The following is a 15,700-nucleotide window of genomic DNA, read 5'->3' on the forward strand; positions in this document are numbered from 1 at the left end:
TAGTCAATTCAAAATGAAATAATGAATCTTACAAGTTGGACAATCTATCCAATTAGCTAGATTTTCTTTTCCCAAACTCAGATTTCAATTAATGGTTATGAATTTATCACCTATACAACCTATTGATAGAATTTTATCAGCATAATGCATTTTATTATTTACATTATAAAAATTCTACCAAAGTCTAAAAAATTAAAGAGGACAGGTATGAATAACAATTCAACATTAATTATAATGACAAGTTTCTTCATTCCAGTAGGGGAATTTTCCTATTATTTTACTTTCATTTTTACAGAATGAAGAACCTTGAAGTATCCTAATCTTATTCAGTGTCCAGTACCATGATTTTTACAGATCCCCTGGAAACTTGGTGTTGTCTCCACGTTTCTAAGTTCACTGATATCTTCTGTTTAGTAATTCAATCAAGTCACTTTTATGAAGACATGTTCTATTTTCTCTATTGCTAGTCTATAGACTTTCTAAGAACAGCAGTGTTATTTTACCAGACATGATGTATAATCCATTTCTTTAATAAGAGTCTCAAATTTGTGTTTCTTAAAAGAATGTTAATTTCTAAATTATGAGAAGGTATCTTTAAAATAGGAACAGGATATGTAGTCAATAATCCCTATTTCCAGGGATAGCTCTCTAGATTGAGAGAGTAAATATCAAGAGAGAAGTTAGGAAATATTTTTAGCACAATGCTTCAAAAATGCAATGGGTTTGCATGAACACCCAAATGGCTTACTAATTGATTAAGCCCTTAAGCCAGAAATTGGTAAATATCTCTCCCCTTAAGCAACAGATGGTAAAACACAAGTCAGTGGTGATACATTGATACTAAGTAGAGCTTTAAAAAATCCTCAGATATTAGAGTTTATAGAACTTTATTTATAACAATTAACTAGTGTGGCATAAATAAAATTAAAGAAAAATCTGAAATGATCCTAATAATTACATTTGGAGAAAAAGAAAGAAGTCTTTAAAAGTTCTTTTTTTCAATTGTTCAGAAAATGTTTTCTCTCTTGACATAGGTTTCATTTAGTAAAAGTCTGCTTTACGACAACTTATCCTAAGAATGATATGTTTTTATTTGTTAGTATAAATGAATTGGTTTTATATCTAAATTTTATTTGAAAATTTTATATGGCAAATATGAATTTTTAAAATGTAAGTTGATGAGTTCAGTTTTGGACATGTTGAAGTTGAAATGCCAATTATGGAAATGTAGAGTAAGTAATTGGTTCTATATCCCTGGGACTCAAGGATATATGCTAGGTTAGAGAATAGATTTTAGTTATGCTGTAGTTTCTTTACAATTATCAAAATCGTTAAGAATTTATGTTTAGGAACCACGACCAAAACAGAGCTTCGGGATACAGCCAGACATGTGGTTAGTAAAAAGGATCTTTTTGTTTATCTTACAAATTGGGATGAGTAAGTAACCAAACAAATTTCAGGCAGTTGAAGGAATGACCCAATATCAATTTACAATATTTAAATCATTTTTGCTATTTTTTTAAATACATGACAGTAGAATGTATTGAGACATATTATACATATATGGAGTACAACTACCCAGTCTTCTGGCTGTACATGACATGGAATTACATTGGTCATGTATTCATACATGAACATATTTGAACACAGGGAAATCTTGATGAGTCTTGTAATTTTAGTTTAATGGTAAAAAGGAAAACTTCTTGAAAATTGAGATTGGCAAACCTTGCACTTGTTGTGGCTATATGTACTACCTAGATTCCCCTCATAAGTGAAGAATTTGTTTCTCTAGCAGGTAGAAGTGCTATAAGTAGTCATTCATGAACTTTTAACCCTCTACAAAGTCTCCCTTCCCAAGATCTGCACATGATGACTGATGAGAGTTGGTATGCAAAAGGTCAGTCAACTTTGCCTAACTCAAGATAATGTGGAAGAAACATCTAGGAGTTAGTACTCCCCACAGGATGGGTGCTGAGACCTCCCATAAGCCAAATCACAGCTCTCTTTCTCCCTCTGCCCAATTCTGCTTCTGTTGTTCCATGGATCTTGATTTCAAAAAAACTTCTGTCTGCAAATTAATATATCATGGTCTGTTTCCAAAGTAACTTGAATCATAATGATTCTAGTATTATAGAAATATTAAATAAAATATGGAATTTTATAAATATGTAATCTTTCATAATTTTTTTCTTGAGCACAGTTTCTGTAGTGTAGTGGTATCCAAAAAAGCCTTGTCTTACTGCACCAAAAATTCATGAAATTTGAAGAAAACCATTTTTCAAGTGTAGGCAGTTTTTAAAAGAATTCTTTTCAGTGATGACAATGGTAAAATAATAATCTTCCCTTAAAGATAGGTAAGTTTTTTTGTTTTTTTTTAAATTTTGTTTATTTCATTGAGGGTAGTGAACATATTGATATCCTCAGGGGAAGGACATGAAGGAAACCTGGGTAGAAAGGGCTAAGTCTCAGAGTATACAGAAGGTTCAGAGTAGAATTTTGTCTCTAAAGTGGTACAATGTTATGGAAACTAGAGGACAATAGAAGGGAATTAATTTAGATAGAATGAAGGTACTGTCATTATATAAAAAAAGAAGAAATGAAATAAAGATAAATACATCTATAATTTATATATAAGTAAATAATGTAGAAAGTATTTATCTAATTATTTTTTCTATGGTTAAATGAGAGAAAGAACTGCATTAGGGAAATTGGGAGTTGGGAAGAATAGTTCAGGTAATTATATTCAAGCTATCCAAGTAAAAAATGGAATAAGGTAAATGAGTACATTGGTTGAAGTGTGGGGTTTAGTATGGGAAAAACACTGGAATGGCAAGTAGTCTTGGGGTTAAGGCTGCTTGTAAATGTGAATTTAAAATGATGAACTAAGAATTCCATACTTGATAAGCAAAGGTCTGAGGTTATGAGAGTCCCAAGACTGAAAACCAATGAACAAAAATAATTAGACTCTATAGGCAAAGCAGTAGATGAGGTAGGATAAGGAAGTAAGAATGCTTGAATATATAAGGCAACAGAGAGTGAGATATTGTGTTTAGATATTGTAGAAGCACAATGACTCCAGGTGAAAACTAATTGTGAGTATTTTATGTGTATAGAGTTAAGGTCACAAAGTTAATCATGGTCAAAAACTTAGGGACTAGATTCTTAGATTGTTTCCAAAATATTGAAATAATTGCAGGATAAGGGATTTGGTTCAGGTATGAGGTATCTCCCCAAAATTTAAATATGAGACATGCAAGAATTTTTGAAGGTGAAATGATAGATTATGAGAGGTGTAATATAATCAGTGGATTAATACACTGATGTGGATTAACTGGGCAGTAACTCTAGGTAGGTGGGAGTGATTGAGGAAGTATCTGACTGGGGATATGCTTTTGAGGTTTATATTTTGTCCATGGTGAGCAAAGTTCTCCCTCTCTCTGCTTCCTGACTGTCATGTCGTGAATTGTCTTCCTCTACCACATGCTTCTGCCTGATTTTCTGCCTTCCCTTGTGCCCAGAGCAATGGATTTATCCAAGCATGGACAACCTCTAAAACCATAGGGCAAAATAAACTTTTCCTCCTCTGTGTTGTTCTTTTCAGGTCTTTTGGTAATAGCAATGCAAAAGCTGACTGAAACAATGTGGGACTAGATATTGGAAAAACCAAATTTGTTTTCAATGCGTATGGTGGATATATGGAAGTGACCATGGTTGATTAGATGCCAATGACAAGTAGTCATGGTGATATATGTAGATGGATAGAAACTTTTATTTTTAGGTTATGTATACATACCCACATATATTTCTAGCATTTGGAATCTAAAAAAATGCTGACTCAAGTTCTGATCTACATGATCAGAATGAACTGTTTTATTAATATGACCTCATTAGAAGCTATAAAGCAAAGTGGTAAAAGAACAATTGTTAAACACTTTGAAGATACATGGAGAATTTTGTGTTACGTATCAGAGGTCCAGGCAGCAAGAGTAGTAGCAGACAGTTGGGACCTGGGTCACCCAATGACTTGAATTTGAGGGATAACAAAAATGACCATCTACAATACACAGTTGGGTTAACTATCTTCCAAACTCTGAAAAGAGTTTGTGACATTTATTGTGACATTTATTCAGTATTGTCATAAATTAAAATCCTTGTAGTATCAGCAGTATGGTAATACCAATAGCCACTAAAAATCTATATATTACTTGATGTAAATTTGTTGTCTCTTTAAAATAATAGCATCGTAATCTAATCATGAAAAGCTTTACACTAGGAATAAAAGGTAATGTAGGTCAATCACTTTTACTGTTTCTATTTTCTATTTCTCTTTTTCAGTGATTCTGTTTTAAGCAGCTAATCTTTATCATTTAAACTAGTTTTATTGCCTTTTTTTGTGATGACATATTCAGATTTAAATATCTACTACCAACCTATTTTTTGGTGTTTGTCCCCCATCCTCTATATTCACAATTCTCTCTTCTTGATTAATTATTAATTAATTGTTCCATTTTCTCCCTCAATTAGTTTATCATTTATATGATCCCGTTTTTTTTTTCTTTTAAAGCTTTCCCTGGATATTTCAAAAATACATATGTTATTTTTCAAGGCTAATATAAATGGTCCCTTATCCGCTTTTCAAAATTAAGAGTTTGGTGTATATTTGTTAGTATTCACTCTGACAGGGTGTAGTAATGGACAACAGTGTACGTTGTCTGGCCCCTCCGGTCATATCTTCTGTTATTTTCATGTATTTTAATTTATAAATTTAGGATTTACAGTGAACAATTACTATGGGTTTATACAGTCAATGTAATATCAGGTATATACTCATACGAATTTTCTTCACTCTTTTTAAAACTTATTTTAATAAACATGTTCATATGTGATAGGCTTAAGTCTGATATTTCCACACACACATACAATTTGCACTGATCAGATCCAACCCTCCATTATCTAACCTTCCTATTCCATACCCTTCTTAAACTTTAGTAATCACTATTGTAAATTCAATTTGACTTCTTGGAGTGTCTACATGTAAGAGATAGTACATGGCACTTGTCTCTATTGTCAGGATGATTTTATGTAAGATAATGTCCTCTATTTTCTTCTCTTTTGCTGAAAATGACAGGATTTTATTCTTATTTATGGATGAATAATATTCTGTTTTCTTTGCCACTCATCTGTTAATGGGCATATTGGCTGATTCCATATCTTAGCTATTGTGAACAATGGTACAATAAACATGGGTATGCAGATCTCTATTTGGCATGCTGATTTCATTTCATACCATGAAGCAGGATAGTGGATAATATAGTGAGTCTATATTTAGATTTTTTAGAAAACCCCATACTATTCTCTATAATGCAGTACTGATTTACATGCCTACCAACAGCATATGAGAATTTCTTTTATTCCACATCCTTACCAGTATTTGTTATTTTTATTTATTAGTTTCATACTAAACATTCTAACTGGAGTACAATGACATCTCATTGCAGTTTATATTTGCATTTCCCGATGGCTAATGATATTATCCATTTTTTTTCTTATTTTGTTGACAATTTTTATGTCTTCTTTTGAGTAGTGACTATTGAACTCATTTATCTTTAATTGGATTGCTTGTGTTTAGGTTGTGTTCAAGTTCTTTCTATATCCTGAAAATTAAACCTTTGTCAGGTTAATAATCGGCAAGTATTTTCTCAAGTCCTGTCAGTTGTCTCTTTACCCTGTTCATTGTTTCCTTTGGTGTCACAACTTTCTTACTTTGATATAGTCCCATTTTTTCTGATTTTGCTTTTGTTTCTGTGCTTTGGGGGTCATATCCAAAAGTCATTGCTGATACCTTTGTCTTAAAGTGGCCTGCATTTTTTTTTTTTTTTTCCTAGTAACTTTATGGGTTCAGGACTTGTATTTAGTTCTTTGATCCATTTTGAGTTGATTTTTGAGAAAGGATGAAAAATAGGGGTCAAATTTCAATCTTCTATATGTGGCTATCCAGTTTTCCCAGCACCATTTATCGAAGAGGCTATTTTTTTTCTATTGTATGTTTTTTGGAAACTTTGTCAAGATTTAGTGGACTGTAGTATCGTGGATTTATTTCTGGAACTTCTGTACTGTTCCATTTTTCTCTTTTTAAGCCAGTGCCATTCTGTTTGGAGTACCATGGCTCTGTAACACATCTTCTAATCAGGTATTGGGATGCCTCCAGATTTTTCTTTTTGTTCAGGTTGCTTAGATAGTCAGGGTATTTTGTGTTTCCATGTAAATTTTAGGACTTTTTTCTAGTTCTGTGAAGAATATCATTGGTATTTTCATGGGGACTGCATTGAATTTTTAAACCATTTTGCATAACACAAATATTTTACAATAATAATTATTCTAAACTGTAAACTTGGCAGGTCTTTCTTTGTGTCTTTAACTTCTTTCATCATTATTTTGAAATTTTTATTGCAGACACCTTTCACTTCCTTTATTAAATTTTTCCTAGATATCTTTTTTATTGTTTTTTGTTTTATGTCTTTTTGTATTTTGTGAGTGGCTAGTGGAAATGGGATTTCTCTCACTATTTCTCAGAAATTTCATTGTTGGTATATAAAAATGCTACTTATGTAGTTTATTTTGTATCTGCATCTTTACTGAATGTGTTTATCACTTTTAATAGTATTTTGGTGGACACTTTTTCATATATTTATTAATCACCTGCATATCTTCTTCTGTAAAGTGTCTGTCCAGTTCCTTGACCCATTTATTGATTGAGTTCTTTGTATCGGTTTCTTGTTTGTACATTGCTGGTAGAGTTGCAAATTGGTGCAGCCACTCTGGAAAGCAGTGTGGAGAATCCTCAGAAAACTTGGAATGCACCCACCTTTTGCCCCAGTTATCCCACTTATTTATTTGAAATCTTTTCAGTGTTTTTTAATGTGGGTGCTTATTACACTGTATTCTTAGTGCTGTTTTTGCTATGTCCTGTGAGTTTTGGTACATCGTAATTCCATTTTTTTGTTGTTTTGTTTTGAGAAATTTAAAATTTATCTTTTGATTTCTGCATTAACTAACTTTTGGTTCAAAAGTGTGTTCGTTCATTCGGTGTCCATATTCTTGTATAATTTCTTAGGCATCTTTTTGTTCTTGATTTCTAGTTTTTTTAAAAATATGCCAAATTGCCCAATTCAATGTCTGATCTTTTTTTTCTTTTTTATTGGTTCTTATTAGTCATACATGACAATAGAATACATTTTGATAAAATTATATAAGCATGGAATATATTTTATTCTAATTAGGACCCCATTCTTGTGGGTGGGCATAATGGTGGAATTCACTTAGATATTTTCATATATATACATAAGAAAATTATTTTAGTTTTATTCTACTGTCTTTCCTATTCCTGTCCCTCCTCCCTTTCCTTAATTCCCCTTTGTCTAATCTATTGAACTTTACTTCTTAGCCTCCCACCCACTTTATTATGGGTTAGCTTCCACATATTAGCCAAAATATTTGACCTTTGGTTTTTAGGGTTTGGCTTATTTCACTTAGTGTGATAGTCTCCAGATCCATTTATTTACCAACAAATGTCATAAAGTCATCCTTCTTTATGACTGAGTGATACTCTACTGTGTGTGTATGCCACATTTTCTCAATTCATTCAAGTTGAAAAGCATCTAGGTTGACTGCATCGTTCAGCACTGAGAATTGAGCTTCTATAAACACTGATGTGGCTGTATCACTGACGTATGTTGATTGTAAATTCTTTGGATATATATCAAGAAATGGGATAATGAAATCAAATGGTGGTTCCATTTCATTCCTAGGTATTTGAGGAATCTCCAGACTGCTTTCTTGAGGTGTCGCATCAATTTGTAGTCCCACCAAATAATGTATGGGTGTTCCCTTTTCCCGACATCCTCACTGATATTTATTATTACTTGTACTATTCATAGTTGTCATTCTGTCTGGAATAAGATGAAATCTTAATGTAGTTTTGAAGGAGTTAAAATTTAAGTGCCCATAATTAAAGCACAGAATCAGTAGTCTAGCAAATGAGCTTAGAAAAAGAATCAAAGAGGGACAGGCCTGAGGCCTGAACATACCTAAACAAGCCTAAAATAAGACTGCCAAATCATCAAAAACTAACTGGCCATGGAGGATAAACAACCTCCACAAGGCCGTGGACCATCTGGTGTCACCCACTTTCCCCCTTCTTCCCTTTTCTTTAAGGTTAACTTGACCCCTGCTAACCAAAATAAACTGCCCTACCACATTGCTGGAATGTCAATTTGCACGTACTACTTGCTGATGTAATCAATGTAGTCATGTGCCCGCTTATGTTTGAATCAGCCAATTATGTGTACCTGCGCCAAACTCCCTAACTTTTCCTATATAAACCCCTGACTTCTGAGCCTCGTGGTCAACTCCTCTATCTCCTGCGTGAGATATGTGTTGGCCCGGAGCTCCATTATTAAAGTGCCTTGTGCTTTTGCATCAAGCCGGTCTCTCGTGCTTCCTGGAGTGTGCCATCCTGAGACTCGAGTAAGGGGCTTCCTTTTGGGGGTCCTACAGTTTTAATTTTCATTTCTCTAATTGCTAGAGATGATGAGCATCTTTTCATATATTTGTTGACAACTTGCATTTGTTCTTTTGAGAAGGCTCTGTTCAGTTCCACTGTCCATTTATTGATTAGGTTATTTGTGTGGTAAGCTTTTTGAGTTCTTTGTAAATCCTGGAAATTAATTCCCTATCTGAGGTGCAGGTGTCAAAGATTTTTCTCCCACTCTATAGGTTCTCTCTTCATACTCTTGATTGTTTCCTTAGTCGTGAAGAAGTTTTTTATTTTGAGGCCATCCTATTTATTGAATTTTTTTATTTTATTTCTTTGTTTTAGTATTCTATTAAGGAAGTGGGTTCCTGAACAGACATGTTGGAATGTGGGCCTACATTTTCTTCTGGTATATGCATAGTTTCTGATCTAATTTCTAGGTCTTTGGTGCAAAAGAATTGATTTTTGTGCAGATGAGAGAGAGGGGTTTTATTCCATTGTGTTCTGAAAAATTCGGGATATGATTTCAGTTTTTTTTTTATATTTGTTAACCTCTTATAATGATAAACTTTTCTTTTTTACTATTATGATTTTGAGTTACTATCTTCATATTTTTCAGAGACTGGCTAAAATACTAATTGCTTTTGTGTTAATTGTTTACAAAAAGTAATTGCTGTCTTGTTTATTTTTGTCTTAGCATGATCTCTGCCCTGTGTATGCCTTGTCCAGTCACCTGTCCTCTCCACAGTGGACTTCTGCACTGCCCTGATAAATACCCTGAACTGTCCATGCTCCACCTGATAGAGAAGAAGGAGTTTGGGTTACTTCTAACTTTGTCCTCTTTCAGCAGAAAGCAGCTTCCAGATACCATCACTGTTTTTCCATGGAAATAGAATGCAGAAATTAAACGTAGGAAAATTTAACAGTGCTCCACTTTATGCTTTGAATATAGCCCTTGCTGCTCTGCTACTGTGATTTATTTTTAAAATGGACATGTTTTGTTCTCTCCCTGCTCCTCCCTAATCTCTCCCTAATCTCAGGAGAAACAGGATTTTCTTCTCCATCCCAGGAGATTTATCTGTCCTTGAGCACACACCCACCACAGGAATCCCAAATTAGCAAGTGAATTACAACTTAACAGAAAACAGGTGGAATGTATTGTAGCCTTTGAATCATCTTTAACCCCCTGTTCCTGTTGATGGGCAGAATCACTGCCTCTGGAACAGGAGTCCCTTGTACTTCCCTTTCCCTAGTAAAGCAATAAACCTTCTTTTTTCTTTCTCTTGAAAAAAAAAAACAAAAAAAGAAGACATGCTTTGTGTCTAATATGGCTTTTCTAGAGAAAGCCCCAATATGTTGATGAACAGAATGTGTTTTCTGTAGCTTTGGAAGAAATGTCCGTAATTTCTATTAAGTCCATTTGACCTGTAGCATAACATAATTCTGATGTTTCTTTGTAGATAATCTGACCATTGATGAAAGTGGGATATTAAATCCCCACACTACAATTATGTTGCAGGCTTTTCTCCATTCTTGATTTTCCCCAGAATTTCTGCATTTGTTATTTAGCATCACCTTCTGGCTGATGAATTGTATTTTAAGGTGTGTGTGTGTGTGTGTATGTGTGTGTGTGTGTGTGTGTGTGTGTGTGTGTGTGTGTGTGTGTGAGAGAGGAGAGAGAGAGAGAGAGAGAGATGAGAGAGAGAGAGAGAGAGATGAGAGAGAGAGAGAGAGAGGTTCTGTTAGGTTGGATTCAGGCAGCTGGATAGGAGGGCGCTAGGCAGTGGGCAACCTGTGCATGTGCAGAACATCAGGCAGCCCCCTTGCGCCAAAGCACAACCCATCAGACACTAGCAAATGATCCCTAATGGCACCTCACACCCACCTGTCACTCAGCAGGACCCCCAGCCAATTCCAGACTATAAAGACCCCAGCCAGCCCAGCCACTGCAGAACTTCCCTGGCCCTCCACGCTGGCCTTCACCCTAGAGGACTGGTGAATCTCACAGGAGAGCCAATCCCAATAAAGCTTTGTTCAGCCGCTTTTGGTCTGACTCCTATCTGGTCACCTGCATCTGATCTTACAGATTCATCATTAAAATTACATAGTTATAATTCATCTGAAAATATTTACATAACCTTCATTTTTTTAAAAGTATTTACGTCTTGCTTGGTTCATAATAAAGAATATTTTGGTTTCCATATTTGTGTTGAAATTTCAGTAATTCATTTCTTATTTTGTAGATGCTGTTTTCCTTCTTTTGACTGCTCTTAAAATTGTTACATTCTTTATGTTTGTATTGTTTGAATATGTTGTACTTCTTGAATTTGTGGCTTTATATACTTCCTTGGTTTGGGAAAATTGTCTTTTGTGTCTCAATGGTTTGTATTTCATTCTATTTTACTTGGGTTCCAATATTATGCATGTGAGACCTTTTACCTTCTTCCTGTTGTAATAAAAAGCTCAGTCCTCATCCTTGATGCCAACACAATAATGAAGACAAGGTTTTGAGAAAAAGAAAAAAAGTTTTATTGCTTTACTAGCAAAGGAGAACCACAGGGGACTCCTTGTCCCAGAGCCTGTGATTCCGCCCATCATGGGGAACAGGGGGATTTTAAAGAGGTGATTCAGGGAAATGAGATTAGGGAGGAGAGATCAGGAAAGAGAAGTTCAGGGAAAAGAAGATCAGAGAGAAGATCAGGGAGGAGAAGGTCAGGGAAAAGAAGGCTGGGAAAAAGAAAAAAAAAATGTAAGTTTTAAGGAACAAGGGATATAGTCAAAGTGATACTGCTATTTATTGGTGACAAGGTCTACTTCCTCAGATGTTGAGGTATAAGAACAGAGAATAATGCCAAGGCAAGCATATTAAGCTGGTTTTGTTTAAAGGCAGTTGTAATACTTCTCCTCCCTCCTTTCTGTTGCATCACAACCTAGCTTGTCGGTCTGAAAGCTGTTCTCCCCGCCCTTTCCCCTGCAGCCATTTCCCCGCCTCCTAACTACTTGTCAGTCTGTGAACATCCTAGATAGCAATTGGTTCATCAGTCAGCTCGCAGGTATCCTTCTCTGTTATTGGTCCCCTGTTAGCCCAGTGGAATTCAATTGCTTAAGGGTAGCTACCCCGCCATCTTTTCTCATGCTTTTCTCTCTCCTACTCACTTTCTTTCTCCTCCTTGCTTTTCACACTCTCTCTAGTGTGCGCCCTTTCTCTTTTCCTCTCTTTTCCTCTCATTTTCTCTCTTACCTGCAGGGAGACACTCTGTTTGCTTAATAAACTCCCTAACATGATTTCCTGTGTCCGCTGTGGTTTTCATGGGTTTTCTTACGGTAGAAATACAGACTTCTCTGGGGAGGAAGAAGGGGGCCATGACTGATGTTCTAGAATCCCAAGAAGTGAGCATGCCCTGCATCTTTTATAGATTAGGGTCTCCTTTGTTCTTCTGCTCTCACCCCCTTTTCTTTCTCCTTCCTGGTAAGATGGCAAAAAGGTGAGAAGCAGATGGGCAGTGGGGGAAGGCCAAAGGAATTCATGTAGGTAGGGGCCCAGGGGGAATTAATTAGTAATTTCCTGCCTGGGGCTTTTTGGGAGGGGTGGTATAGGCAGGTGACCTTGGTGATCAAAAGAGGTCTGGAGACACTGATATTCCAGTCTCCCAGGGGGCAGTCTCCAGCTTCCCAGACTCAGATGGTCTCCATTCCTCGATTTGACCAGTTTCCCTATTCTACACTAACTGCTTGTCCTCAATTCTGGCTTCAAAGGCATCAAGTGAACCCCTGTTATACTTATTTTTAAAACATTTTCTCCATTTTCAATTATTTTTAATTGGCGTCTGTCAGTCAACATATTTTCTTCTTTGTCATCAACTCTACTAATTCTCAACTGTTTTTAATCTACTTTGAAACCCATTTATTGAGTTAATTTCAGTCATTTTAGTTTTTAGTACTAGAATTGATCTTCCTTCTGTTTGAATTCACCAGGGATCTTCTTGTCTAGAAGGTCCTGAACTCCTTTCTTGTTTCCCAAATTATGTAAGTCCATTGAGAGCTTAACTTCATTTCTATAACTGTCTGCCGTAACTTTTCTTGGTGTCAGCTTCTTTAAATTTCAACCACTGCTCTCTGTAACTCAAGGGAAAATCTGTACCAACAATTAATCTCATTTCTTAGAATCTTTTTTGTTTTCAGGTTTTGACACTGCAAATCCTAGTTTCTTTAATGATTTGATGATGTCTTCAAATATTAGATTTTGTAGATTTTGTAGCAGGAGAGATGGTTCCAAATAAGCTGGTCCTCATTGGAAGATGCAGCAATTTCTTCCTTTGAATCATGTTTCTTAATAAATGGCACTGCACTGAACCTATTTGCCAATAAAAATTCTAAAAAATTCTTAAACATTCTATCCTATTACATAGTTTTCTTAATATCCTTCAATTCTATCACCATCCTTTCAGCATTCCTTTGACCACTGACAAACACTCTTAATTTTTCAACTTGGTTAAGGAAATCAGGCTTCTAAATGAGCAAAGTACATTGATTTTTGTTGTTCCCTTTAATTTCACCCTGATATTCAAAATGTTTGTCTTAAAATTTCTTATTGTATGACTCTGCTGCTTAAATTCATTTAACTATCCTTTTAAAAATTAAAGAGAAAATACAAGTTCTTGACATATATTATTCATGAATTGACGGTTTCACTCAGCCATGTCAGTTTCTTGAGATTTTTTGCTTTCCATGTTTAATGTGAAACTAGACATTTATTTTCATAAATGTACCACATTAACTCTTCTAATTTCCTTAAAACTACATGCACTTGACTTTGCACTTGACTTTGTGCTTACCTTATCCTACTGTCATTAAAGAACAGATTTTTGTAGTTTCTCATCAAGAATGAATTTTCTGATCCTTCTCCTCTTCATTTTTCCTCCAAGGTGTATCTGCCTGTCCTACTTTGGCTCTTCTTCAACCTTTTTAAAGATTTGAGAGAAGATACTAAGTAATGTATTTATTTATAAACTAATTATTTATTTAAAGTAATGTATTTATTAACTAATTTATATCAAGTATAGCTGAGATATAGTAAATGGGAGGTATAACAGGATCAGAGATGGATAGAAAATTTTTTTAAAATTATGGGTGGAACTGTATGAAGCATAAAGTATCACTGAGCAAACTTTGGAAGGATTTATGCAAGTCATTAGTATAATTCCTCAAAACTATACCTCAATCTAGTATAAAATGTACTGCAATATACTTGGATTATTGACCAATTTATTATTAAACTGGAAACATGTTACATGCAAATACTCTGATTAGATACTGAACAATGAGTAAAAGTGCTGATTCTGTCCTCAATGTACTCATATTCTCCTGAACACATAAACACTAATCTATTTTATGTAAATTCAAAGATGAAATAACATGCATTTGGAAATGTCATTGTTTTCAAAGGAGGAAATGTTAATAGTCAAAGTAGAGTGATTTAAAAACAATTGTGAAACAGGTGTCCTTTCAAAGCATTTTATTTTAAAAAATCTTAAACCTATAAATGATTTCAAAAACTATGTGCTGATCTCCTGTATGCATGTCACCTAGGTTAATATTTTGTTGTTAGCATGTTAACATCACTTTCTTCTTATTATTCTTATTTGGCTAAACTCTTGAAAGTAAATTGCAGACATCTGATCTATTCAGCCCAATTACTTCAGCACAGGTCTTCTACAAACAAGATTCTCTTACATGAGAATCATGTACAGCTATTACATTCAGATAATTTGGTATTAATACTATCATTCAATATATAGTCACAAATTCTTTCAGTTTGGTCTTTAATAGGATTTTTTCCATCTTCTAAGATTCAGTCCAGGACCAAATATTATATTTAGTTTTCATTAACTATATATTTTGCAACAATTTCACCACCTTTTATTTTTACCTTTAATAGTGTTATCATTTTTAAGAATACAGGCTTGGTGTGTGTGTGTGCATGTCTGTGATTGTAGTCAAGTCACACATTTTTGGGAGTTACTTCAGATTCTGGCAGGCAATATTTATATAAGTTTTAAGAAATAGAAATATTTATGTAAAGACTTGAAGTGCAAAACAAAAGATTCTTAGAGCTAGGAATGATCTAAAGATTCATAATCCTAATTCAAGACCCTCAACACTAACTAGAGGTATTAAACCTGGCTCAGATATGGTCTAATGTTTTCTTTGTTGTTGTTGTTGTTTTTAGTTAGGTGAAATTATTGAAAATTAGATATAGAGCTGTAAATCTGTAGAACGTTTAAATATTATCTAAGAAGATAGATGAAGATATCATATAGATAGAAATGATTCTCCAAAGAAAACTTTCAGACTGACTCCTGATTAATTATGGATCTAGGAAACATGTAATCTTCCACTAATTCAATTTTAATCTTTAAGATACTTTTGCTTTTATCCAAAAAGTGGGGAAAAAATGGAAAACATTTGTCTTTGGAGTAAAGAAGCTACATCTAGTATTAAAGAGGTCTAACAAAAGATTCATCAATGCTTGCAAAACATTTAATCAGATGATCATGGCAATTTTCTTTATTAGGTATTATACGATCACAAGAACTTTAAATAATTGCATTTTTATACGTCATACCTTTATTTGATACAGTAAACTCAGAATGATTTGACAAATTTTTCAGTTAAAGTGGTAGAGTTTAATCTCTTTTCTAGAATTCTCAAGCTAGGCCAGTGCCCAACTGGAAATTCCTAAAGGACTCAGAATATGCTTTTGGATCTTGCCACTTGAAATGACTCTCACTTTGGTAGATTGGGCCTTCCACAATTGGGCCAAGTCTTCTAATGGCATTTTGGAGTAAAACAGGACACAAAAGGAAACATTCACATCTGCTTTATTATACCAAATTTAGCCTCATTTATCTTGACCGCTAAGCATTTACTTGCTAAAGTGGTCCATACCATGCACTTTCTTTTCAGATCAATGCCAAGTCTTAGTGCAATATAGACCAAAGAGAAATCACTCTTTTTCATGTGATCCCCAAATATGAACTCAACAGTACTTTTTTATCAGTCATGTTTCTAATCCATTAGCAATATTGACTTTGCCATGAAATGAGAGTAATTCAATTTCATATATACTATAAAGTTGAAATCATTATAGCTTTGCTTGTTAGTTTT

The sequence above is a fragment of the Sciurus vulgaris genome (assembly GCF_902686455.1).
Source record: "Sciurus vulgaris genome assembly, chromosome: 14".
NCBI lineage: Eukaryota > Metazoa > Chordata > Mammalia > Rodentia > Sciuridae > Sciurus > Sciurus vulgaris.